This window comes from Balaenoptera ricei, chromosome 17 (genome assembly GCF_028023285.1).
Source record: "Balaenoptera ricei isolate mBalRic1 chromosome 17, mBalRic1.hap2, whole genome shotgun sequence".
NCBI lineage: Eukaryota > Metazoa > Chordata > Mammalia > Artiodactyla > Balaenopteridae > Balaenoptera > Balaenoptera ricei.
The window spans coordinates 53,633,500-53,661,095 of NC_082655.1; positions in this window are offsets into that span (position 1 = coordinate 53,633,500).

Here is a 27,596-nt window from a genome sequence, read left to right on the forward strand (position 1 = left end):
ATCCCATAGGTTTTGGGTCGTCGTGTTTTCATTGTCATATGTCTCTAGGTATTTTTTTATTTCCTCTTTGATTTCTTCAGTGATCTCTTGGTTATTTAGTAATGTATTGTTTAGTCTCCAAGTGTTTATGTTTTTTACGTTTTTTTCCCTGTAATTCATTTCTAATCTCATAACGTTGTGGTCAGAAAAGATGCTTGATATGATTTCAATTTTCTTAAATTTACTGAGGCTTGATTTGTGACCCAAGATGTGATCTATTCTGGAGAATGTTCCGTGCGCGCTTGAGAAGAACGTGTAATCTGCTGTTTTTGGATGGAATGTCCTATAAATATCAATTAAATCTATCTGGTCTATTGTATCATTTAAAGCTTCCGTTTCCTTATTTATTTTCATTTTGGATGATCTGTCCATTGGTGTAAGTGATGTGTTAAAGTCCCCCACTATTATTGTGTTACTGTCAATTTCCTCTTTTATAGCTGTTAGCAGTTGCCTTATGTATTGAGGTGCTCCTATGTTGGGTGCATATATATTTATCATTGTTATATCTTCTTCTTGGATTGATCCCTTGATCATTATGTAGTGTCCTTCCTTGTCTCTTGTAACATTCTTTATTTTAAAGTCTATTTTATCTGATATGAGTATAGCTACTCCAGCTTTCTTTTGATTTCCATTTGCATGGACTATCTTTTTCCATCCCCTCACTTTCAGTCTGTATGTGTCCCTAGGTCTAAAGTGGGTCTCTTGTAGACAGCATATATATGGGTCTTGTTTTTCTATCCATTCAGCAAGCCTGTGTCTTTTGGTTGGAGCATTTAATCCATTCACGTTTAAGGTAATTATTGATATGTATGTTCTTATGACCATTTTCTTAATTGTTTTGGGTTTGTTTATGTAAGTCCTTTTCTTCTCTTGTGTTTCTCACTTAGAGAAGTTCCTTTAGCATTTGTTGTAGAGCTGGTTTGGTGGTGCTGAATTCTCTTAGCTTTTGCTTGTTTGTAAAGCTTTTGATTTCTCCATCAAATCTAAATGAGATCCTTACTGGGTAGAGTAATCTTGGTTGTAGGTTCTTCCCTTTCATCACTTTAAGTATATGATGCCACTCCCTTCTGGCTTGTAGAGTTTCTGCTGAGAAATCTGCTGTTAACCTTATGGGAGTTCCCTTGTATGTTATTTGTTGTTTTTCCTTTGCTACTTTCAATAATTTTTCTTTGTCTTTAATTTTTGCCACTTTGATTACTATGTGTCTTGGCGTGTTTCTCCTTGGGTTTATCCTGTATGGGACTCTCTGCGCTTCCTGGACTTGGGTGGCTATTTCCTTTCCCATGTTAGGGAAGTTTTCAACTATAATCTCTTCAAATATTTTCTCTGGTCTTTCTCTCTCTCTTCTCCTTCTGGGACCCCTATAATGTGAATGTTGTTGCATTTAATGTTGTCCCAGAGGTCTCTTAGTCTGTCTTCATTTCTTTTCATTCTTTTTCCTTTATTCTGTTCTGCAGCAGGGAATTCCACCATTGTGTCTTCCAGGTCACTTATCCGTTCTTCTGCCTCAGTTATTCTGCTATTGATTCCTTCTAGTGTAGTTTTCATTTCAGTTATTGTATTGGTCATCTCTGTTTGTTTCTTCTTCACTTCTTCTAGGTCTTTGTTAATCATTTCTTGCATCTTCTCAATCTTTACCTCCATTCTTATTCCGAGGTCCTGGATCATCTTCACTATCATTATTCTGAATTCTTTTTCTGGAAGGTTGCCTATCTCCACTTCATTTAGGTGATTTTCTGGGGTTTTTTCTTGTTCCTTCATCTGGTATATAGCCCTCTGTCTTTTCATCTTGTCTGTCTTTCTGTGAATGTGGTTTTTGTTCCACAGGCTGCAGGAGTGTAGTTTTTCTTGCTTCTGCTGTCTGCCCTCTGGTGGTTGATGCTATCTAAGAGACTTGATGGGAGGCTCTGGTGGTGGGTAGAGCTGACTGTTGCTGTGGCGGTCAGAGTTCCGTAAAACTTTAATCCACTTGACTGTTGATGGGTGGGCCTGGGTTCCCTCCCTGTTGGCTGTTTTGCTTAAGGCAACCCAACCCTGGAGCCTACCAGGGCTCTTTGGTGGGGCTAATGGCAGACTCTGGGAGGGCTCACACCAAGGAGTACTTCCCAGAACCTCTGCTGCCAGTGTCCTTGTCCCCACGGTGAAACAGAGCCAGCCCCCGCCTCTGCAGGAGACCCTCCAACACTAGCAGGTAGGTCTGGTTCAGTCTCTCCCAGGGTCACTGCTCCTTCCCCCGGGTCCCAATGCGCACACTATTCCGTGTGCACCCTCCAAGATTGGGGTCTCTGTTTCCCCTAGTCCTGTCAAAGTCCTGCAATCAATTCCCACTGGGCTTCAAAGTCTGATTCTCTATGAATTCCTCCTCCCATTGCCGGACCCCCAGGTTGGGAAGCCTGACGTGGGGCTCAGAACCTTCACTCCAGTAGGTGGACTTCTGTGGTATAAGTGTTCGCCAGTCTGTGAGTCACCCACTCAGCAGTTATGGGATTTGATTTTACTCTGATTGTGCCCCTCCTACCATCTCTCTGTGGCTTCTCCTCTGTCCTTGGATGTGGGGTATCCTCCTTGGTGAAGTCCAGTGTCTTCCTGTCGATGACTGTCCAACAGCCAGTTGTGATTCTGGTGCTCTCGCAACAGGGAGTGAGAGCATGTCCTTTTACTCTGCCATCTTGGTTAATCCTCTTAAATATATTTTGAGGTATCTCCTCACCTTTGTTGATTTGTGTGTGTGTGTGTGTGTGTGTGTGTGTGTGTTTGTGTTTTAAATCTTTTTTGGGAAGAGAGCAAAACAAACCCTCAAGAAATCAATGAATAACTGCCCAGAAGCCAAAGAGTACCAGGGCTTGGGGTCGAGGTGGGGGCATCTCCAAGTGGAGGGCACAGTGGCTTGTCTAGGCTCTGCCATGGGAGGGAGGATGGGTGCTGGTGAACGATTATGAAATCTTGCTCCTGAAATGGGAGAAGGGGCAATATCTTGGTTTTGTTTGAAGGCAGCTATCTAAGGTATCTTTGCTGCAGCTTCTGGGGGGAGGGGAGGTAAAGAGGAAGGTTAGATCTGAGAGTGAAGGGGGCAAATGGGATAGGAAATGATTTAGCTGACACATTCTATGATCCTGGTCATCACGGAGTCCCTCAAATCCTTTTTCTCCCCCTTTTCATTGAGATATGTAAGATTGCTGGTTTGACATTCTCAGAGTAAATAGATCATTTTTCACCCACTCAGAGATGCAAAGTTACGCTTACTATTTATAGTAAATATATATTTCATGGATAAAGCAAATATCTTCTCTGTGTCGTCTGCCGAAGGAAACAATCTTCTGGCTGGTCAGTCAGCTGAACAGATTGTCTTTTATAGGGCTGATGACCAGCCAGTTCACTGTAATATTCCAAAAGCATAATGAACCCCACACTCCACCACCAATATCCAAAAGCAGTTCTAAAACTAGCACAGTTGTAAGTTTGGTAACAAGGTCTATAGGCCCTTGCAAAACAGTTGCTTTATTGAGTATCCTAAATAGTAATAAAAAAAGTCATTTGAGAGTCAAAACAACACAGAAGGCACTTATTAAACAATTTATTATTAAAAAAACAAGCAGAAAAGAAGAAAAATATAGTTTCTTATTGTTCGTGAAAGTTATCTAACAGAATTTAATTTTAGATTTTAGTAGACTTTACAAGTAAAATTTTGCCATATGGAAAAGTTTCTATGATATTAACTTCAAACATGGGCAAAACTGTTAAATAAATGAAGGTGGATTATTTCTTAAGTCCACTTTTGATAATGAACTTTAAAGAATTTTGGACACATTTGATTTCCATGACTTCTTCTCAGTTTTCTATAAATAGACTTTCCCTAACATATATGGTGAAATAATTTGCCCAGGAAGTTTTGTGGTATTGGACTTAGGAAAGTAGAATATTTTTTTAAGATCCAGAGGAATAAGTTGTGAAACTTCAGGAATGGTGACAGAATGTGGGAAAGCTACTGTGGGACCAAGTGCCATCCCACAGATAGTCACATAGGCACAGAATAAGTGGACATGCTGGTCCCAATTTGATTGTCTTTTCATATATTGTGCAAGAAACAAAACAGAAGGCAGTGACAAGATTATCTAGTCACTCTTTAGGGAGGGAAGCCTGAACTAATAGCCAGGAAGGGTGTATAAATATGAAAAGGAGACTTGAAATTTGGACATCTCTCCAAACTAAGAAGATGGACACCACTTTCAGAACTGGACTGCATTTTGAATGGAAACTTGACCAGTTAGCTTAGAGTTCAGCCTCTTGTCTATCCAGGTCCCATAGCTCTTAATTGCTAATGTAATCATGGGTGTGTCAATAATCAACATAGGGGCCTAATTTTTCATATTGGAAAATGTGGATGTTGTGCAAGTTGACCTCTAAGTCTTTTTTCAGATCCCACCTATCAGTTTCAAGGACATGAGATGTCAGAACAAGTAGTGTGCTAGAGCTGACTGTAGGACTATGGAGAGCCAAGAGTACTCATCTTTCCACCTCCACACTCAGTGAAATCACATTGGTAGCTTGACATCCTCCAGGGTGAGAGTATTTACACCACAGAAATTGGTAGACTCTACAAATCAGTGCCCCACCCACCCCCCACCCTGGGGGGATTGTTTAATATTTACCAGCCTTCATTAAAGAAGTTAATACTACATATGTAAAGTGTTTAGGACAGTGCTGGTACATTGTAACTTCTCTATAAGAGTTAACAATTTTTGAAATACATTTTCATGAGAAATTATTACTTTCAAGAATTAAAATATAAAAAATTGATGTTCTCTGTTCATTTATTCTCTCACTGAAGGATAAAACTAAATGTAAATTCTATTATCAGGGTGTGTGTGTGTGTGTGTGTGTGTGTGTGTGTGTGTATTTTGACAATGCAGCCAATTTATTTTTCTTAAATCTAATTCAGGCTACAGATGTCCATGATATCAAAAGAAATAAGATTTAAAAAACGTAAATGAGAGGATTTAATTTTGGATCTAAATAATACCTAGAAGCAAACAAATAAACTGAATATTTTCATGGAATTGGCAAAATTTACATGTTGCTGTGAATTAGCTGATGCTCCAGCTTCTCTCTGATGTCTGACTTTATTATGGTCCATTTGTTACCGAGACCAAGCTTGTACTGCTCGCCACATGAGAGGCCAATAAATCAAGGGATGAAGTGTTGGGGCAATGAATAGTGATTTTATTTGGAAAGCCGGCAGACTGAGAAGATGGCAGACTGGTGTCCCAAAGAACCATCTTACCCAAGTTAGAATTCAGGCTTCTTTTATACAAAAAGAGGAGGGGGTATGGTTGGTTGTTATAAACTTTTTGCTGCTCTCCAGACCATGGAGGGGATGTGACAGCCTTTATTCCTGCAGCTGTCCAAGTATGTCTGGTCATGATGTTCCTGTAAACCTCCAACAAAATAGATGTTATTCTCTATTCTGCAACTTTTTATCTCTGTATGAATGGTAAAGTGTTCTACCTTTAAAGGTCAAGCTTGGGAGGCAGAGCCTTGAGAAAGAGCTATCATGTATATTTCAGGCTATAGGCAACATTCTTTTGCAAAGGTTCAGAGCCAGTATAACTAAGCACAGGCAACAGAGCACAGAGGTTGGAGCTAAAGGAATAGATCCAAAACGGAGTCAGGTTTGTTTTTCTCTGTTATACATACTCTTTTCTTTGAAGTCCTATAGTACCTCAGGTTTGCATGACCAAGTCTAACACTGAGCTATATCCTGTTTTGTATTACTTTCTAATATTTTAATGTATGACATGTTTCTCCAACTAGATAGCACTTCTCAGAGTGAGTGCAGCAGCCACATTTGCTCCCTTTCTGTCTCCATTATCTAGCCTATATAGACACCTTGCAGTCAAGGCTGTCTATCAATTAATTGAGCAAAGTCTAGGAGTGAGGATGGTGAAGGGGGATGATTTTTCATCCCAAACATGACCCCCAAATTTACTCAGATTCTCTCCTTCTCTTCCAATACCACTCATGCTTATTTTCTGCCTCTTGCTTGGACTTTGACTTATGTTCTCTCTCTCTTCAACTAGGTTGTCTAGTCACTGAGGACAAGGACAGTACTATACACCTGTTTATAATTCTAATTCCTTATACCAAATATAGTTTTAGTTCTTCAGTGCAAATAACAGAAACTAATTTTGTTTAACTTCAACTAGCATTACATTTATTTGAAAATATAAGTTAAGAGCTTGAAAGCTTGAAGGGAGAGATGAAGATCCAAGCCCAGGACACATAGTCAGGTCCAGTAGATCTCTGCAGCAGGAAGCATTTGAGAATCCTCCATCGACACAACCACTGTGATCAGTCAATCCATCTGCTTTTCTATGCTTAGGTCACTCTGCTGACAATTAAAAAATGCCTGCATAGAGTGATCAGACTAGTCTAGGCTGCATGTTCACCCTCGACTATGCCTGGACAGTGAGAAGAAGGACCTGACAGCCCTTGGCAATTCTTTAATTTTTTTAGATGGAGGGAAGTCTCTGGATTTCCTGCCCCAGCGAGACTATACACATCTCTTAAGAAAGGAGCATGCATGCTGGGTGGCTTCCAATTGACAACTGCCCATTTGAGGATCTAGTAAATATTTAATGCCTTGTTGATGATGAATGGGCAGAAATAGGGTTTAAGACTTATTTTACAAACTTATGTAGTAGGAAAGTGTATCTTTTCATAAACTTCAATAATAATTTTTATTCCTTTATACAATACATTCTTATAAAAAACACATAAAAATGCTTATCCAAAATTACAGAATGGGAAGATAAAAAATATTTTCAACAGAATCCTATTTTAACATAAAATAACTATTAGAAGCCTCTTACAAATCAGTCATTTCTGTATCCAAACTAGGCATGGCTGTATCAAAAACACAAAGAAATTCAGCCTGTTTTCTGGAACAACAAGCCTCATTCACGTTGCTTTCTGTGTTTATTACTGAGATTATGTTCTTAAAAATACCCAAGGTTGTAGGGACTGTCAAAAAGCCCTGGGCTAACTGAATCCATTGCCAACAGTTCCAGGGGACTCTAGGTCACATGGCTTCCGTAATACCTGCAGCCCTCCTCTCTGCATTGTGCAAGGCCTTTGAGTCCAAAGGAAATTTACAGAGTGATAGTAGGACAATCCTGGAAGAACTAGGCTATGGTGGGATGATTGGCTTGTGGCATTCATGCACTTATTCATTCCTTTCTTCATCCATTCACTAAACATTTATTTAGCATCTAGTATTTCCCCAGGTACTGTGCTAGTAGGCACTAGGAATAGATTAGGACTAATATTCAACCAGCACAAAACTCTGGCCACATTGGGTGGTTTACAGTCAGCATCTGTTCTGACTGGTCAAAGCTTCTCCTGTACTGGTTGTGAAATACATTGAGTAGCATCCCTGGATACAAAGATGGGTAAGATATAGTTCTTGCTCTCGAGAAGGTTATAGTTTGGTAGAAGGGACAGACACATAAGTAAATGAAAGCTATATAGTACAGTGAGAGCTATTCTTGGCCTGATAATTTATTTTTTAGTTCGATCTCTTTCAGGCTTCTGGATTTTCTTTACATCTTTCATTTTCATTTTAAAAACTATATCCATCCAGAAACAAGGTAAAAGTGTACTATATTAACAGTAGAGACATTGCTGCAACTCTCTGATCTCTTCCAAGGCAAAGCCTCTCGCTCTAATAATTCTTGGAAATGATTTATTTTCCCAGAGCTTGTACATTCATACAAGCATAACTAATTGTGTAATGAGAGACCAAAGCAGAAAATAGCAAATGAGCAGCTATATTCCTTCTCTTTCCCAGTTATTGATTATGGTAGATTTCCCCGAAACCCTAAAAAACCAATATCTACTGAGAAGCTACTAAGTGACAGGCAATAGATGTGGAGGCTGGACATACAAATATTTAACAGACGTGGTCCCTTCAAGAAACTGAAAATAATTTAGTATGCTTAAATGCAGAGTATGTGCGTTGTGAAATCCGAGTCCCAGAGAAGTAAAATAATTTTCCCAGGTTTGCTGACTCCTCTACTTCTTCAATTAATCATTTAGCAATGAATTTTTAGAGTGTTATGAGTAAAACATAGTCAAGACATACCAGTATCTTTATTTTTTCCTGCATTTAATTTTGTTGGAACCCCTGCCACTCTGGATTATTTTGGTGGCAGGGAGGAGGAAGGGATGAATTAAGTGTTACCCCATGCAAACTAGTATCTTTCAGTGTGATCTTAGTTTAGTCAACAAATGAATGAAGAGGAAGAAAAGGTCTACAGCATCTTTTTAGCTGACTTTGTTAGAATGAGATGGTCATTAGGATTTTGGCTTCTTATCTTTCACTTTTCACCTGAAGCCAATGCCATCCTACCAGCACACATGTATCCTACTGTTAATTTTGTCCATGTTTATTTTACAGGTAACTGGAGCCCATGGCCCATAGCGGGATGCTTCATGTGTGTGTGATGTACATTTTTAAGGAGCTGCTGGTACAGTCAGAAGGTACATCATGAGCAGATAGAAGCTATAACACTTAGCTGTCCCAGTAGCAACATGACAATGTTAAATTCTAAGTGGCAGTGTCTGCATAGGAGTTTGGAAAGTGCAGACTGTGCATCTCATATACTCATGTGAAAAGCTTCTTTGGGAACACCATACTTCCAGTCTTTTAAAGAAGAAACAACCTCTGTCTTTAGCAGATCCATTGGTCAGAGGTAATGTTTGCAAATAAAATTCAAGTTAGTATGTTAAATTTCAAATCCCACTGAAAATAGTTACTTCAGGATGCCTTCTTCTGTTTCATATCTCAGCCTTAAGGTGATATGGGTATCTTCACTCCTACTGATGAAAACAATTGGCAAGTTTCCTTGCTTTAAACATAGAGAGCCTTCTTTCCTTGCTATGAAGAAATAATGAGGATGATTGAGAGCACTCATTGTAGCTAATGTTATTCAAACTCTACTTTCTCTTATAATATGGCAACTGATACTTAGTAAAATAAACAGAAATATTATTAAGTAAAAAATTTATATTTTAAGTAAAGGTGACCAAAAAGCTTTCAAGGTCTTTTAAAAATTACCTCTGTGCCTGTTACTGGAAACATTTTTTGGTCCTGTCTGTTTGTTTAATGCTTACCACTCACTAGGACATTAGAGAGGAACAAGAAGGAGGGAAGGGAGAGGAGAAGGTGGGGTAGCAGAGCAGGGGGTTACAGCACCTATTCTACAGCCAGGATTTCCTTGTCCAAATTCCAGCTCAGCCACCTTTGAGCTGTGTGATCCTTGAAAAGTTCCTCAATTTTTCTGTGCTCTCTAATATGAAATTGATATAATAATAATAATAGTAATAGTAATAATAATTTCACAGGGTTTTATGAATAATAAGTAAATTAATATTTGCCAAGCACTAAGGCAGTGCCTGGCATACAGTAAATGCTAAATAGGTGTTTGTTAAATAGAGTTGTAGTGGTTACAGTAATAACAGCTAACATTTGCTGAGCCTGGAATTGTGCCAAGCACTGTGCTTAACATTTTTGTGTAGGTTTGCTCCTTTAGCCCTCACAAAACCCCTATGAAGTTGGTATCATCATTATCCCCAGTTTATAGATGTGGGAACCGAGGCTTAAGGTGATCAGGTAACTTGTTTCAGGTCACAGAGATGTGAGAGAATGAGCAACTATTTGGAATCTATGGGGCTGGAATCTAAAGAGCCTGCACCTTCACTTAGCTTAAAGTTTAGAATAAAGTATATAAAATAAAAAGTAAACCAGTAGTAAACATTTTTATGAGTATAGGAAGCAATTGGAAAAAAGAAATCCACGATGGTTCAAACATCCCTCATCTCCACCAAGAATTCACTTAATACATTATTTGTGTAGCCTGTCTCTGCCTTTGCTTCCTGTGTTCCTTTCTTCATCTTAGTGAAGAGAAGTAAGATGGTGGAGCCTTCAACACACTTTACATCTTTGGGGGAAAAGTGGCATCTTTGAAGGGGAATGCTTCAGGAGTGATGGCATTTAGATGGCATTCTTGTAAATTTTGTATAACAGATTTGCATCTTAATGTTTTCTTGGTATATGAAAAAAGAAGAACTTCAACAGTAAACAGGACAGAAATCTAAAGCGCTGCTGTGTCAGTTAGGGATGTGTTCCTCTCCTCAACTCTGTCATCGAAGACCCAGGCTCACTTTTTCTTCTTTTCATTTCACTATTCTTAGCATGTTAGTGTGACTTTCCATGGTCTCAAGATGTCTACTCCCGTGGAAGCCCACATTTTCCTTCAAGGTGGGAAGCGAAGCAAAGAGTAAAAAGCTTACCAGAAGCCCCCAAATGTCCTCTTATGTCGTCATGACTTTGTTGGTTGGAAACTGGTCACATGACTAACCTAGCTGTGAAGAAGTCTACCAGAGTGACCTCTTCCAGCCTCTAGAGTAAAGGTGGGTAGAGGAAAGGGGAGCGGGTTAGCCAGCCACCTGGGTCTATCACAGCCACTCAAAATGCAGTTGATTTTTTAGTAAAGATGGGAAAAGTTTCACTTAGATACTTAGACTAACATGAATTAATTGTGTGTGTGTGTGTGTGTGTGTGTGTGTGAAAGAGAGAGAGAGAGAGAGAGAGAGAGGGAGAACAAATTGGCAACACAGGGTGGTCAATTATGTCTTCTCTGTTAAAACAAAACTTAAAATAAAAAGCATAAATTTAACCCATCTATAGTGTATAAGAAACTGACACATCATTATAACTAATTTTGAAGAAATTTGAGACCTATATAAAAATTGTGTCTTTCTTTCTTTCTTTCTTTCTTTCTTTCTTTCTTTCTTTCTTTCTTTCTTTCTTTCTTTCTTTCTTTCTTTTTGGCTGCGTTGGGTCTTCGTTGTTGCGTGCGGGCTTTCTCTAGTTGTGGTGAGCAGGGGCTACTCTTCGTTGTGGTGCACAGGCTTCTCATTGAAGTGGCTTCTCTTGTTGCGGAGCACGGGCTCTAGGTGTGCGGGCTTCAGTAGTTGTGGCACGTGGGCTCAGTAGTTGTGGCTCTCAGGCTCTAGAGCACAGGCTCAGTAGTTGTGGCACACGGGCTTAGTTGCTCCACGGCATGTGGGATCTTCCGGGACCAGGGATCAAACCCATGTCCCCTGCATTGGCAGGCAGATTCTTAACCACTGTGCCAACAGGGAAGTCCCTGTGTCTTCCTGATTTAGTTTTACTGATACTGATCATCATTTATTTGATCCAAGAGTTTCTTTATTCTCTCTGCCTTTCTGTTAACAATGTACTGAAAGTGTAGAAAAGCCAGGTTGCTTACTCTCAGCTCCCTCATGATCTAATTCAATCTGCAACCACCTAACTGGATTTGAAGAGTTTTGGGATCTTAAATCACCAGAGTTTAGTTTAGTATAGACCAGTCACTAAAGTCTTGTTAGTATTCTTGTGTCTTGGAGAAAGCTTCTCTGTCCCTTTACATGAGCGAAACTTGACTTCCACTCCTGAGGACTTTTCATACACTAAGGGCACAATTACTCCAACTTTCTCTGTTCCTTAAATTGGAAGAGGACAGACTACCTGGCCCCCACTCAATGCCCATATCTATACATGCTGTATTTTGGCAGTCTTTGAAGATCTGTCTCAGCTTTTAGCAGATTTAGAACTCAGCTTTGGCAAAGGTTCTAAATATAATACAGTAATAATGTCTACCATATACTGACTATGTGCCAGGCTAAGTGCTTCAAATGTATTACGTTAAAGCTTCATGACTCCACAGGTGGATGTATTATCTTCATTTCATAGGTGAACAAACTGAGAGAGATTAAACCTCTGCTCAAGGCCTCTTAGCTGGTAAATGCCCAAATTAAGTTTTTAATGAAGTTCTATGTGATCCCAAAGCCCATTATCTTCTATTAAAAATATTTTAAAATTAAAGTTTGTTTTTATTGAAGTAAAATATGCACATAATTTAAAAGCCAAATAAGATCAAAAGGCTTACAAACAACAAAACAGCAATTCCCTGCTCACCCTTCTTCATGATCCTGTCGTACTTCCCTTTGGCCAACAGTTTCAACCCTTATTAGTCTCCATGGGACTTAACTTCACACTTCTAAGTAATACGCTTACACTATTGTTTCTTTTAAATTTTAATCTAAAATTGCAGTTAATTAGAAATTACATGAGGAATACATACATTTACATTCTTATTTAAAATATTCAAATAGGACTGAAGTTCATTTACTAGAAAAGTTCTCTTTACTTCCTCCCAACCCTACACCCCAACTCTTTTTTTTTTCTTTTTATAATGAAAAATTTCAAACTTCAAAGTTTGAAACTTCAAATTTCAAACTTCAAAAAATTTCACATTTCAAATAAATCAATTTCTTTGATAGCATCCTTGCTTTTAGGCATGACAAATTGTCCTGGGCTCATTTTGTGCATTTCTTACTCCAGACCTGAAATCAGGCATTTCTCTAAGAAGCTTTCCTTCCTTTTACTGGAATGTAGTACTGTATTTAAAGACTGAGCAGTACAGTATCTATTGACTTCCTTTTCCATAGATGAGGATTTTGCTCTCTTACATCATTCCCTGTCGATCAATGACTACATTGTTTTGATTCCCATAATGTGTTGTGATTATTTTTCTATTCTTGCACAACTTTTTGTCTTCCTCCTGAGATAATTCTTATTCTCTTTTTAATTTGCTTAGCTTTCTATATACCTTACTCTATATGCCTCTTCTTCTCAAGTACCCCAGCTGTTTTTTTTTAATGAACTTTTCCTCATAAATACATCAGAAAATCTATCACTTTCATTTTTTTGATTGTTTGTTTTCTTCTGGACATTTCTATCAGTCATTCCGTTCCAATCTGTACTGGTTGCTTTCATGGCCTACTGTAAAGCTTTTGCCCTGGAAATTTCTGTCATCAAGGCATCCCCTTTGACATTCTTCTCTGTGAGATCTCATTTTCTCTTGGATCCTATGTCTTCCTCTTCTCGATGTATTCCCCTTTTTTGATGGAGAACATTCTCCAGAAATTCCTGAGAAAATTCCAGAACTAGAGTTTCAAATACCTTGGTAAAGTTTCAAAGACCATGGATGTTCAGAAAGGTCTATTTATTCTACCATTGTTCTTGATTAGTGGCTTGGCTGGGTATGGAATGCTAGACTGAAAATGCTTCTCACAAAGAATTTGATGATGTTGCTTTTCCTTTTTTTTCAAGTTTCTAATATTGCCTTAGGAGCACAATGTTTTTCTTAATAGATGACCTTTTTGTTCTCTCTGAAAGTTTTGGGGTCTTCTCTTTATTCCTAGGGTTGTAAAATTTCATGATGATGATCCCTAGGTACATCATTTTCTTGTTGTTGTTCATTATACTGGGTATTCAGTGGTTCTTTTAATCTGGATTTCAAGTCCTTCAGTTCTGCAAAATATTCTTGATTTATGGCTTTTATAATTTCTTCTCATCTGCCTTTTTTCATCCTTTGGGAACTTCAATTATTAGATATTTGACCTGTCAGTCATATTTCTTCATCTTTAAGCCCTTTTTATGTATATTTTTCTGCTGTAATATTTTATTTTTTTGTTTTCCAAAACCTACTTGGGTTCCTTAATTAAAAAAAAAATAAAAACCTGTTGTTCCTTGATTCAATATTCAATATCTCTCTAAGGATATGAATAGTATATGATTTACATGGTTTCTGTATATACCATCCAAGGGCATATATCTGCTGAATGGAGTACAAGCCAAATCCAATATTAACAATTGTTTAAAAAATATTATCAAGTGTTTTTGATTTGGAGAAACAGAAATCTTCCAAAGCTAACAGAATTGATTAGCTTTTACAAGAAAGGATTTGCTATCTATGAAAGAAGCTTTCTTGTTTTAGTAAGTTGTGATTCAAAAGAGCAATATAAAAATGCAATGCCATCATCCATCACACATTCTCCTTTGAAGAGGATGTGGTTGATGCACAGTACAGGGCTGTGATCCATGGACTTCCTGCTTGATTACACAAGTATGGTGAAACACTGCAGTGATGCAGTGTGTATTGTTACTGACAGGTTTTAATCTGGAGATTTGTGATACAATACAGCCTTCTTGCTCTCTGTAAATATACCCAAGGGCTCACATCAAAGGGAAAGTTGTGGTTATGATAATTTTAAAATGTCTATTAGTTTATATTTAACAGATAATAGAGTATACCCTGTGCCATTCTATGATTTTTTTTTCTTTTAAATTTCTCTTACTTTTGTCTCCTAGGAAATCTTGACACCACATTGACTCAAAAAACCACTCTTAGGTCCACAATATACTTATATACCAGATCTAGCTGCTTTCAAAATGGCAGATTGGTTTAAAACACTTCCACAAAATTTAGTTAAATGACTCATTCTATATCAATAAAATAAAGGTCACTGTGAATTGGTCATTGTTCAACGGCCTTGTTGATACTCTGGATTTTCTCAGCTTCCTCTTCCAATATGTAAATCCTGATCCTCAGATAATTTCTTACTTGAGCAAAAACTGTTTTTTATACTTATTTTTTCTCCATTTAGATGAGAAACTTCTTGAGACATCAGACTTGACTTTTTTTAAAAAATGAAATGGCTATTTCCTACTAAACACTAAACCTAATTGATAATTTTCTTTGCCCATTTCTCATACCCTAAAGACTTTCCTCTTCTTTTCATACATTTTTCTTAACTTCTGAGTCCCCAGTTTTCTATACAAAAGAAGTGCTCTTTATATAGCAATACCAGTTCTCCTCAAAATTATGTTGGAATAATAACAATAAGAAATTAGAAGAGTTTAGACAGCTGGAGTTCTCTTTTTCTGTGTGTGTGTGTGTGTGCACACATGTGCACGTGGGTTTGCTGGTAATGGGTACGTAGCTGGAGAGCCCTGCTTATCTCTTAGTCACCTGTATGGTACCCAAAGATGGGATCTTGTTTCTGAGTAGATCGATGTTGCCCATGGCTGCTTCTATATTTTTTAAGGAGGCCTCAGAGAAATCTGAGTTTGAATCTCAGCATTGCCACTTAATAACTGTGTGCCCTATTTATTTATATATAAAACAGAGATCTTTTTTACCTTATCATAAGACTGATATGAGGACTAAACAAGGTCATGCATGCAAAATGTCTAGCAAAGCAACTAGAATGTTAATAAACCCCCAACAATTGATTAAAGAAATTGGATGCTTTTTCTAGGCTGTTTTTAATGGGTATAGAGCAATATTGAGAAAGGACGTACTCCATCCAACTCTTTTTAGTAACAGTTTCATAATTAGGCAGGAAATTACTTTAGTTGCCAGAGACTACTAGCTGCAAATAATCCCTTCTCATGGAGAGGAAGTAGGGAATCCAGAAAGAGAAGTGGAGAAAATTTTCATGTGAGGAATGCTGTTTCTTGAACATGCCAATCTTATTTCTATCTTTTTCTCTGGCTGTTCCTTCTCCTGGAAGGATGTTTATAGGAGTGATGTTTATATGACTAGCTGCTCTTGTTCAGATCTTAAATTAAATTTAAGTTTCTCAAAAAGAGTTAGTTCCTGACCAATCAACTCAAAGTAGACCTTATCATGATCTAGTTCTTTTCTTGTTTGTTTTACATGTCGGTTTACTTACTGCACTCCCCGACAATGTAAGCTGGCACTTTGTCCATCTAGGTCACTAAATCCCAGTGGGTCATATGCACATGTATTTAGTACACAGCAGGCATTAAAAAAATATTTGTTGAATGAACTTTTGTATGGGCAGACCATATTTCAACACTAAGAATGCAAAGAATAGTGATGAAATAAAATTCATGTATTATGGAAGACAAGAAAATTTAAGCATAAAAATTATCTCTGCCCGTTTTGGCCTCCTCCCTTCCCTTCAGCGTGTCTTGTACTTCTGCATTAATCCTGAAGAGATAATATTCCTTCCTAGTCTTGTAAGCGGTCATGATGACCCACTACTCACTTTGCACATGCAGATCTGGATTGTGTTAACTGTCAGAACGTCATTTGATGTGTAACTCTTTGTCTCAGAAACATATGTAATTGTGCTTGACTTCTAATAGGTGGAAGAGTCCTCAGACTTTTCTGAAAGATTGTCTCCTGGGTTACAATCCTCAGATAGGCTCGAATAAAATTTTCTATTTCTTTCTTAGATTGATTATTAATTAATTTTTCATCAACAATAGAGAGTCAGTCATTGACTTATTGCTAGTAATTCACTACTCTCTATGTATGGACAAACCACTTAATGATGGTGGTGAAGCATATACTCAATAGAAGTTTCCTGAATAAATCAAAAAGCAAGGAGTCAATTTAGTTTGTAGTTGATGATGGAGCTATAGTCAATGAGAGTGTGTTTTAGAAGTAATTTATCAACTGCTGGCCCCAGGATGAGGCAAGGTACAGTGAACAGAGGATGTCAAGGTCTTTTACAACCAAGCAGTCCAACCTCACATGTTGTCCCATGACTGCCCAGGCACCTTTCCCCAATTCTTTTAGCAGCACCTGAATTCTGCTCCTTTAATCTTTCTGCTCCTCTAACTTTCCATCAATCAAATCTCATCTACCATATGCTCTTTCACAAAAAGCCTTGTTCAACAGATAGTGCTTTCAATAGCTTTCCTCCTCTTTGACTTCTCATGCAACCCAATTAATAAAATAAATTAGAATGTATTTTAATAGCACTCTCTTTTGTTCATTGTTCAGTAATGAATAGTGGACTGGCTCAAGCACCATCAGCGGAAAGTGGAAAGATTGTTTACTAAACAGTTCGAGAATAGGCCAGTATCTATTAAAAGACTGAAAGAGGATTGTGTTTTGGGCCCATGTCTATTGAGGCAGAAATTCCATTTTGCTAACACCCCCTCCACACCCATTGTCTGAAGGATGCACTGCTGTTGACTTACTAAGTGGGCCCAAATGACCCCTGTTGGGCCTTTGAAATTCCCATGGAAATTTGTAAATTCTATCTATTCTTGGAGCAGCCAGCCATGGCTAATGGCAGGCCAGTGATGTTAGTGGAAAAAAACTTTAGCTTTTTATATTGACTTGATTGAAGAACTAGGTAAATATGAAATTGTTACACATTTTTTTTCTGATTTGTTTCATAATAATTAATAATACCTAACATTTAATGAATAGTTAACATGCGTCGAGCATTTTTATAAGTGCTTAACATGTGGTTTTTAATTTTATCTCCTTTTTACAGGAAAGGTTTCCAGAAGGCCAGAGAGATTAGGTAATTTTGCCAAAGGTCATTCAGGTAGTAGAAAGCAGAGCCAGAAATTTGATACCAGCTTGTTTGATCCTTATTCGGAGCGCTTGATCCCTGACCCACTCTTGCTCTGGCAAGCGTGTGAAAGAGTGATGATTACAAGCTGATCTAAAACACAATAGCAATTGTCTCCAAAGAATTTCAACATACAAAATCCAGAAATACGCCTTTCCCTTGCCATAGATAATCCTCGTGATAAGCACAGTTCAAAGGTTATTAAAATAATTTCAGATTGTTTAATTCTATATACAAAATGGCGTATCTCATTAAGTAGTATTTCAAAGATGAAATACTGTATTTTGTCAATTGTTCTTTCTGAAAGGCTCTCGTGTTTTATTTTTCTAGGTGGACTTTTTCCACCTGTTAACCACTAGGTGGTGCATGGGTTATGCAAACACCTCAAATCTCTTAAAAGAAATTAGTCCAAAACAAAAGGAAAAAAATTCAGCAGATAAATGTGGAATTTGGACTCAGTTGAAGACAGTAAGTAACACCCTACCTAATGGCTTTCTAACGGTGGGAGCCTGGGTGTCTAGTTCCATCCCTTTTCCTTTCAGAATAAACATTAATAGCTACTTAATCTGAGATAAAGAAGATTTGAATAATAGTCAAAAGCTGTCAGAGAGTTTTCCTCAGAAAACTGCATGCCCATAATTGCAGCCAGGGTTGGCATTTTGAAAAAGAGGAACAAATTCCAAGAAACCAAACAACAGCTTCCTCTAACTTTACGTTTTCTTGAACCTAGTAAAATCTGCAAGTAGTTATTTCTTCCTAATTTTCTTCAATTACTCTGTAATAAAAATGGGCATGAATAGCCAGTTACCACTTTCTAGCAACCATCTGACCAACCAGAATTCTGATATTCTAAAATTCAGGGTTGTTCAATGAATAAGACTGGAAAATTCTTGGAAATCCCATGAGAATGAATTTTAAATCCCAAGGGAAGTCACTTATTCTTTTTGAGCTTGAGTTGATTTTTCTACAGAATGAAAAATTAGCCCTTTACAGGCAGCTTTATGACATCTAAAGAAAAAGAGAACAGCATTGGTGATTATACCCACAAACACACATATGTACAGGTATCCTCTGTTGTTTGGTTTTCACATAGAGTTATGTTCTGTTTCTATATTTAAGGGTACACGATGACATTATATTTGCTGAAGGAGTAAGGAGAACAAAACCTCGTTTTTCGTCACACCAGGTGTGGTGGTGGTTGGAATTAGGTATTGCTCAAGGGAGTACCATCATTCGTTCTATTTTTCACAAGTCCTGCAGATCCTGTTTGTGAGGCAAATGATGGTGATAATAGGTACTAACATGCACTGCTAGGTTAACAGTTTTCACTATATGTGGAGTTCTTTCCTCTAAGTTTTTTCTAAGGTAAATATATTTGATCAACTCTTAGCTGTTAAACCTTAAGAATACCCAGTTGTCATTTTCATTTTGGACTAGGTCCAGGTTTTTGGATTAAAAACATAACTGGAAATGACCCAGTAACAAACACATGGATGAAATAAATAATGTCCACAAAACAGTCTTGCCAGCATGATGCTTATTTCCACACTTAGATGAAAATTGTTGACCTAATTCTTCTGCCTTTTTGGTGGAATTCAGAGTTATAACGGAGCCAGAGTGCTTGGTTTGCTCACGTCTTCACTTGGGCTGTCATTCTCAGTCCTGAACTGGGAGGGGGCGCCAATGCTGCATGGATGAAAAACAGCGTGGTTTCCGTGGGAAGGGTGCTTTTCTTTCTCTATTAGGGGTATTGAAGTCTAGGTTCCTCTCTAAAGACACACCATTCTTTCTTGGGTAAACTGCAAAAGCAATTTTGGCTTCATGTTAATTACATTCGCTGTGCTGAATTTTATAAGCAATAGTTACATTCACTATTTTATGGTAATGTTGGTTATTTATCTTTATGATTATCAAGCAACTGCCAAAGTATACAGGCACTCAGTGGGCATCTAGGGTGCCTTAAAAAAAAAGCAGCTTTCTAAGCAATATAGATTAGGGGAGAAATGTGAAACGTGGTGGATGGGTAGAAAAGGGATAGGAGATCAAAGAGACATCTGTGTTTCTTCTCTCTGAAGACTTCTGACGTTTATGTCACCCTCATTCTGCATTCAGTGTCTCCAAAGATCTGGTAGAGCCACCCTCTAACATTAGTCATGGGCCTCACCTTGACCCACTCATAAATGGGTCAGGACATGCTCCAGCCCCAAGCTATGCTGGATAATCTGTTTAGTACAGAACATAGATAGGATTCAGTATAAGTTTTCAGGATGCATTACTGGATGCATAAACGGTTATTCATTTACTTGAAAAGAATTTTGGTCCTAGAAAGGAATCAATCCTTAATTGGAAATATAAAGAACATTTGATTACAGTATCATTGGTCATTTTATATCAGAATATAATGCTCTATTTTCAACAAAAGTGATCAATAATAAGGCCCTGTATGTCTCTTTAAAATTTGGAGATAATTTTTCAAGAAAAAAGGTTAATGTATGGTTTCAGAGTTAGGAATAGTTTGACATCAGGTAGATGGAAGATCAGAAAAAAGAGACTCAGACTTCCCTGGTGGTCCAGTGGTTAAGAATCCGCCTTCCAATGCAGGGGATGTGGATTCGGTCCCTGGTCGGGGAACTAAAATCACACATGCCGCAAGGCAGCTAAGCCTGTGCACCACAACAAAGAGCCCGCATGCCGCAAGGAAGATCCCGTGTGCTACAACTAAGACCTGACGCAGTCAAATAAATAAATAAATTTTAAAAACACATTATAACTAGATGAAACAATATGTCCCTTTGTTGATAGCACTGGTGAATTCTGACACTGGTAAGTTTAACAACAACAAAAAAAGAGACTCTAGATGCCGTTTAAAGCCACTCTGGTATCTCAAGTCTTCAAAGGAATACGATTAGTCTATAAATGAAAACTAGTGTTTCAAGAACTGTCACCCACTGTAATCTGGCTATGTTGAAAATGTCCTCTTTTCTGAGGAAAAATACATGCTGGATTCTATGACCTGTGTGAAATGGCAGGATTTTCTTTTACTTTCAGTCTCTTTGGGACCACACATTATAACTTTAGTGGCCGTTCACCAAGTGGTCATCAGGACCTCCAAAATGCAAAGGATTGAGTTCTACAGTGCTGGTAATAAGTTAGGTGATAGGCACACTGTGGCCATTGTCACCCTTTTATAATACCATTGTTTAGGGTTAATAAAAAACCATGACAGGGCTTCCCTGGTGGCGCAGTGTTTGAGAGTCTGCCCGCCAATGCAGAGGACACGGGTTCGAGCCCTGGTCTGGGAGGATCCCACATGCCACGGAGCAGCTGGGCCCGTGAGCCACAACTACTGAGCCTGCGCGTCTGGAGCCTGTGCTCCGCAACGAGAGAGGCCGCGATAGTGAGAGGCCCGCGCACCGCCATGAAGAGTGGCCCCCGCTCGCCACAACTGGAGAAAGCCCTCACACAGAAACGAAGACCCAGCAAAGCCAAAAATAAATAAATTAAAAAAAAAAAACAAAAAACCATGACAATTCAAAATTATTTGCATAATGAAAATGTAGCATTAGTAAGAAAACAAACAAACAAGAACAGTGGCTAGTCAAGGAAACACCCAGCAGACAAATCTTTAAGAAAATCCTCTAGTTACTAAGTCTGGGAAGGGTCAGTCTCTAAAGGACTAAGGGAATTCCCGTGAGCATTTTGTAAACTGCTCTTTAGGGCATGCTAATATAGGATTACTTCCTCCCACCTATCTCATTCCCCACTAAGGCATATTCTTATTTGGGGGGAAGGAAGTGGACAGCCCCCAGCTGAGCTCCAACTTAGGTGAGATAGCTAGCTCTCTCATTTACAGTGGGTTAAAGGGAAGACACGCAGCTGTGGAATCTTTGATCCTAAAGAATAGAGATGATATATTGGTGGGAATAAACCCATTGGCTGCCTTACCTTCTAAGATCTGGATGATATCTTTTTAGTTCCTACTGCATGTTTCATTGACTTCCCAGGTAAAAAGAGTAAGTTGAGTCTGTGGACAAAGACTATTCCCTGCCATATCACTAAACAAAGGATGTTGGGGACACTGCAGTGGCTCCCCCTCCCCCAACAGTATACCCCCGAGGGGATTCAGGATGAAGAAAACAGGATACTAGCCCTAGATAGTTAAAGTGTATATCCAAGAAATGATTTCAATGAGCCCAGTCTCTTGCATCTTCCCATATATAGAAAAGTGCTAAATTCATAAACTTGAGATGTCTGGTTTTCTTTAATTAACAGTAATCTTTTGATGTTTCAACAGCCTGTTTTTTGTTTTTTGGGTTTTTTTGTAAAAACTCCTATGTACCCTGGAGAGGCTGTATCTCAGGCTTAAGTCCTCAGTATGTCTGCTGAATGAAACATAATTCTCAACTTTTAGGTTGTGCATTTTTTTTCCGTTGACAAAGCTTATAAAGAAGATACTTCACACAACCTAAGCTGATGAGGGGTTTGGACTTAGTATCTCCAACTCGATCTTAGACCCTCTCAAAAGCAGCATCACTTATTCTTTAATAGAACTTCAATCCTTCAAGTTAAAAACAAAACAAGTGTACCAATGAAATATATAGAAATCAAATGAATATTCCAGAAGGACCACAATGTTTACAGTTCTTTCCCTCCTCTGTTGTGATTTTAAAAATAGGAATTTATTTTGTAGAAGACCATCACTTTGAATATATATTAATTTCATATTTTTTCATTCTTTGAATCTCTTTTCTTCTCCATCTTTTTGCCATTGAATATAAATACTTCTTGCATTTTTTTTCCAATTGCAATTAAAAACACTTTAAATGGACTGTATTTTGAGTTAAAACATGTTTTCTTGGTAAATATCATAGATTTCCTCAGCACTATAATTTCTGGAGATAATTGATAGCATTGCTATCAAAAAAAAGTAAGATCATTGCCACATGAGACAGTACTGTACAAATCATGTAAAACAATTTTTTTTTCTCCTTTCAGAAATTCTTTTTCTAAAAGGTTTGCCATATACGGTGGGTGGGGGTCTGTTTTCGCTTAAACATCAATAGCAAGAAGATTATATTCATATGAGTAAAATGCTTGGTAATATATGTATTATTAATATGTTTTGGATTATATTTGTTTGGCAATTTTATTTAGGTTTACGGAGCAGTTTTAAAATTTATTACCTAATTTAATCCTCAGAAGATATTATTCCCTCTTTTTATACATTAGCAAACTGAAGCTTGGGGAAGTGAAGGGACTTTGCTTAAGATAGACAGATGGCAAGGAGCAGAGACAAATGTAGAAGTATTTTGTCCACATCACATGTGCAGCATATTGGGGTTTGCAGAATAAATATAAGACATAATTTTTGCCTTTAGGGAATTTACAGTTTAGTTGGGGAAAAGATTGATGTCAGGAAAACAGCTTGCACAAATGGTAGACGGAGCATGGTCCTGGGACCAGAGAGCTTTGCAGCTCATAAAAACCTGCTTCTTTGATTTGAATAAAGTTATAATAAAGTATAAAGCAGAAAATCTTTTGACTGATAAAGGTGCTGTCACAGGCATCTGTTGTCTAAGGATCTCAGAGCCAATTTGAGATAGATTTACCTCCACATAAACGTTTGTCAACCATATCACCATGTCTTCCCAACAGCCGTGCAGCACACAACGTAACTACACAAGGGAAGCCAGGCTGTGTTGTTGACAAAATGCACCCAGTTTTAAACGCATTTGGTTTTACATCCCTGGCCTGTGGCAGGACCAGCAGCAGGACGCATGTCAGGTACGCTGGTTGAACACGCTGCTCCAAGTGACCTCAGGCTCCATCCTTTGTAAAACTAGTTGCTGGTTAATATTCATCTGGGCTGTTAACTAGAGCACAAAAGTAGGGACAAAATTTGCAATCTGTTAATGTTTTCTTAAAATCTTGTTAAGCAAAAGCTAAATCCATCATTAACAGAGCAATATAAATTAGGTGCTGTAATTAGCAGTCCAAATGTATACCTTTGCAAAAGGTTATCTTTAATGTCTTTTTAAAAAAAATTAACGTATTGATAATTGTGTGTTTTGGATAATCATAGCCACAGGGGAAAACTAGGAACTGCAAAAGTACTATTGCTTAGTCAAACAGAAATGAAAAGGTAATGTCTGCCAATGTCATAAGCATGGGAAAGGAAACGAATAAACACATCCATGTATCTAACAAACTAGATTTAACAAATATTAACAAATATTACCATGTTTCCTTTAAATTGGTATTTTTTAAATAAATAAAGTGTTTACCGTAGCTGAAAAGAAAGAAAGAAAGAAAGAAATGAGTGTAGTCTAAAAGAGCCACCACATAATTAGTTAGAATAGTGTTGGGTAGCTAAGATCCTTTGGAAGGAAGAGACAGACAATTTAAAAGTAACTTTTAGTATCTTGCCTTTTATGGATTGTGTAGATAAAGCATACCCACAGTTTGGCACAAAGTAGGTATTCAAAAACCATGCTAGCTCTTATGAAGTTAGTGTTTGTGATAATCAGAGAATGTAGATCCTCTATCATTGTTTCCAGGGCCTTTCAGGCTTCAGTATAGCCCTTATCTTGTTGTATGCTAATGCTGTTGACTTGATTTGTCCCACTCCTGGGGCTTGGAGCTTTCTTAGGACAAGGACTCACCTTTCTCTCCCTGGCAACTACCACATCATCTGGTGGACAATAGGTACTAAATAAGTATTTGTTAAAGTAATGTCTTTAGTCTAATTTTTCTCTGTTCGTTATTTCATATTGATCATCTGATTTTAGCTAATCAAAAAGAGTCCAAACAGAATCTGTTTAGATCAGAACAACATCTCTCACCTGTGTTATTTCAGCAACTTACCTTACCTGTCTCTCCGTCTCTCCTCTGCTTTTTCCACCCTCTCATCCATTATCATTAGTTCAATCCTTACGATGTTGTCAGCAGATCTTTATAAAACAAAATCTGATTCTATCATTCTTTTGCTCAAAAACTTTTGGTGCTTTCACATGCCCCCTGGGGTAAATAATGTAACTCTTTTCATGAAATGCAAGGTCTTTCCATGAGTAGATGCTTCCCCCTCCAGTTTCTCTACCACGTCCCCCTTTTATTTTACACTCCAACTATACTACAACCTGTGTTGCATCCTTATCTTTTTTAACTTTTCCAACTGCCTGTAACACGCCCTTGCCTCCCCAGGCCTCCCCACAACCCTCTTGCTTCTCTGCCTAGCAGTCAGAGAATACATCTTACTTACTCTCTGGCTTGCAGCCGAATAGTTATCTCTCTATGAATCTTCCCTCATTCTCCTTTTCCTCTGCTCCTCCCCACCCCCACTGCTACCTCCCTGCCGCCTCACCCAGGCTTACACATATCTTTATTAAATCAAAGTTCTTGTTTTAAAATTGTGTGTTTTCATGTCTATTTGCCCTCAAAACCATAAGCTCCTTGAGATAGGGTACTACTTGGCAGGCAATAGTAACTTGAGGCATATTTGTTGAATAAATGAATGAACGAGTAAATGAATTTGATAGATCTGACTATAAAAATGTCTTCGTAAAGTCAGAAATTCAAAAAGAAAAAGAGAAGCCCTGTGATCTGGAGATTTGTTGAAATGACTAATTCTCCATGTCGTGGTGATAAATGCAGCAACGAAGGGAGAAAAACTCTCACGTATTCAGTCCTCCTTCGCCACAGGCACATAGACCAGCTGTCCTAATACTTTTCCCCTCGCTTTCTGCTTTAAGAAAGAAAGAGACAGGACAACACGATTCAGAAGAAATTTTCCATGACATTAAAGAATATCATGAAAGCTGCTATACAGCTGGTGAGATGAGTGAAAATAAACTCAGTGATTTAATATAAACTGTCACTTACTTCTACAGAAAAGAAACATTGTACAGGTGTTCACTGAAAATAGTGCAGCCTGGTGGGGCCCATATTGGCTTCTGAGGATGGGATCTGCATCTGAATCATTTTTGGTTTCCCGACAATGCCCAGTACAGGTGTGCATACAGTAGGTGTTTGTTAAATGCCTGAAGAAAGGAATAATCTGACCCATTCTTTTAGAGGCATTAGGTAAGTAATTTAAAGAGTGTTAGATATTGTCCTAATCTCTGGATTATGGTACCAAAGTGATAAGGATGCTGCTGGGAGCCTTTTCACTAAATATATATATATAACATGGTCAATAAAAATGAAAAGGTAATGTCCGCCAATGTCATAACCATGAGAAAGGAAAATGAATCCAACACAACTACTATTTCCTCTCTGGTCAAAGGTATTTTGAAAATGAGGCTTCTTGTGTGGTTAGAATCAGCGTGTTGCTAAATCATGTGTCTGCTGCTCTGCTGAGTCTTGTTAATTTTGGCCTAAAAAATGAAGCCTGGAACAAAGGGTGGGAATCTTTGAAGTTTTCTCATGTATTGCACCAAGAGCCTATCTGTTTTCAGTCCCAGAAGCAGGGGTTTTTCTCCTTTCTTTTCACCTAAATCTTTCTCTCATCCAACTACCCACTTTTAATTCTTCTTGCTGTCTGAATTTAAATTATTCCACAAATATTTGTTGAACACCTACTCTGTGCCAGGTTCTCTTCCAGGCCCTGGAGACACAGCAGGGTTCCCTGCTGTCCCTGATCCCAGGAGTGTGCAATCTAGTCCTGCAAGACCAAAGATAAACTGTCAGTACATCGTGTGCCTGGTGGGGTAAGAATTTCTGAAGGGGCAGGAGGCAGAGGCCGTGAGACCAAAGGAACAAGAGCTCTTTTAGATAATACTATCAGGAAAGACAGCTCCTAGGAGGTAACATTTTCCTTTGTTTTATCCCATTTTTCACTTCCATCCACATGATTGCCACAGAGTCTAGCTTAGATGAGTGTGATATTGATAGCTATTTATTATTACCTTGGAGACACTTGTAAAGATCTTGCTGGATCTCTGATGGAACGCTCCTATTCACACTTCACATTCTCCAAGTTTTTCTGAGGTGCAGGGCTGTGGTAGGTGCTGTGGGGAGCGATAAAGTCCTGGAGAAGACAGAGCTCCTCTCTCTTTGTTGCTTATGAGACAAAGCACACGACACCCACGTAAGTGTTGAAGAACTTCTATTTATGAAGCAGGCTGCCAGAAGCACAACCTAATATACCTGAATTTAAAACCCAGCGCTTTCAGGGAAGAATGAGGAAAATGTCGCCTCCTAGACCATTTTGTCTTATGATCATAGCTCTCCTTTCCATGGAGGAGCATACAATTCCAGCAGCACAGTAGGAGGCCATTCTGGTTTTTACTGCTTTGAAAATGGGGAGACCTTGCCCGCTAGAGAGGGGAGACGTACTCAGGAAAAATTCTTGTTGATTCACAGTAACTTCAACCTACTTGCCCTATAACTCCACTTTCTTTCTGGGTTTGACTCTTCCGCAATTTCATTTGGGGTAGTTATAGACCAAAGAAAATAAGGTTAACCTTTATGATTTAAATGTCTCGATCTCTACACCAATGATGATCTAGAGTTTTCAACATCCTAATGAGAAATGGTGGAACTTGCCAAGCAGAATGGTTATGTTTAAATAGACCTTCTCCAGAAATTCTTTTGCCAATGAATTTCTGAAGCTGGGGTACTACTTTGACTGGGAATTTACTTTCTTCTCAGTACCTATGTTCTAGTTATTATTACCATGTAATGAATCACCCCAAAACTTAGTAGCTTAAAACATACAATTATTTCCTTATCTCTACTGTTTCTGTGGGGCAGCTGTTTGGCAAGAGAGGCTTGGCGGGGTGGTTCTGGCCCAGGGTGCTCATGTGGTTGCAGATAGTGGCTGAATTGAAGAAGCATGGGCGGGAGTAGCTGTGGGCTCCCTTCGTGTTGTCCCAAGTCTTCTTGAGTTGTTTTTCTGTGGGGGTTAGATTGGACTTCCTCATAGGATGGCGGCTCTGGGGCAGCTGGGCCGCTTGCAGGGCGGTTCAGGGCGCTGACATGAGTGTTCCTGCGTACACGGGGAAGCTCACCTAGCCTCAGAAGTCACGCAACATCACTTATGCTTCATTCCAGTGCCTTCATATCTCTCACAACCCTGCTCACATTCAAGACTGAAGGGGGAGTAGCAGGGTCCTAGGGGAGCATTTGGGATGGGAGAGAATATTGCTGCTGTCTTTGGAAAACACACTCTGCCATAGCCTACTCATAGCAGGTTGCAGGAGCAGGCTTATTTTAGGAGACAGACAATTTCTGATGGAATGAAAATGTGG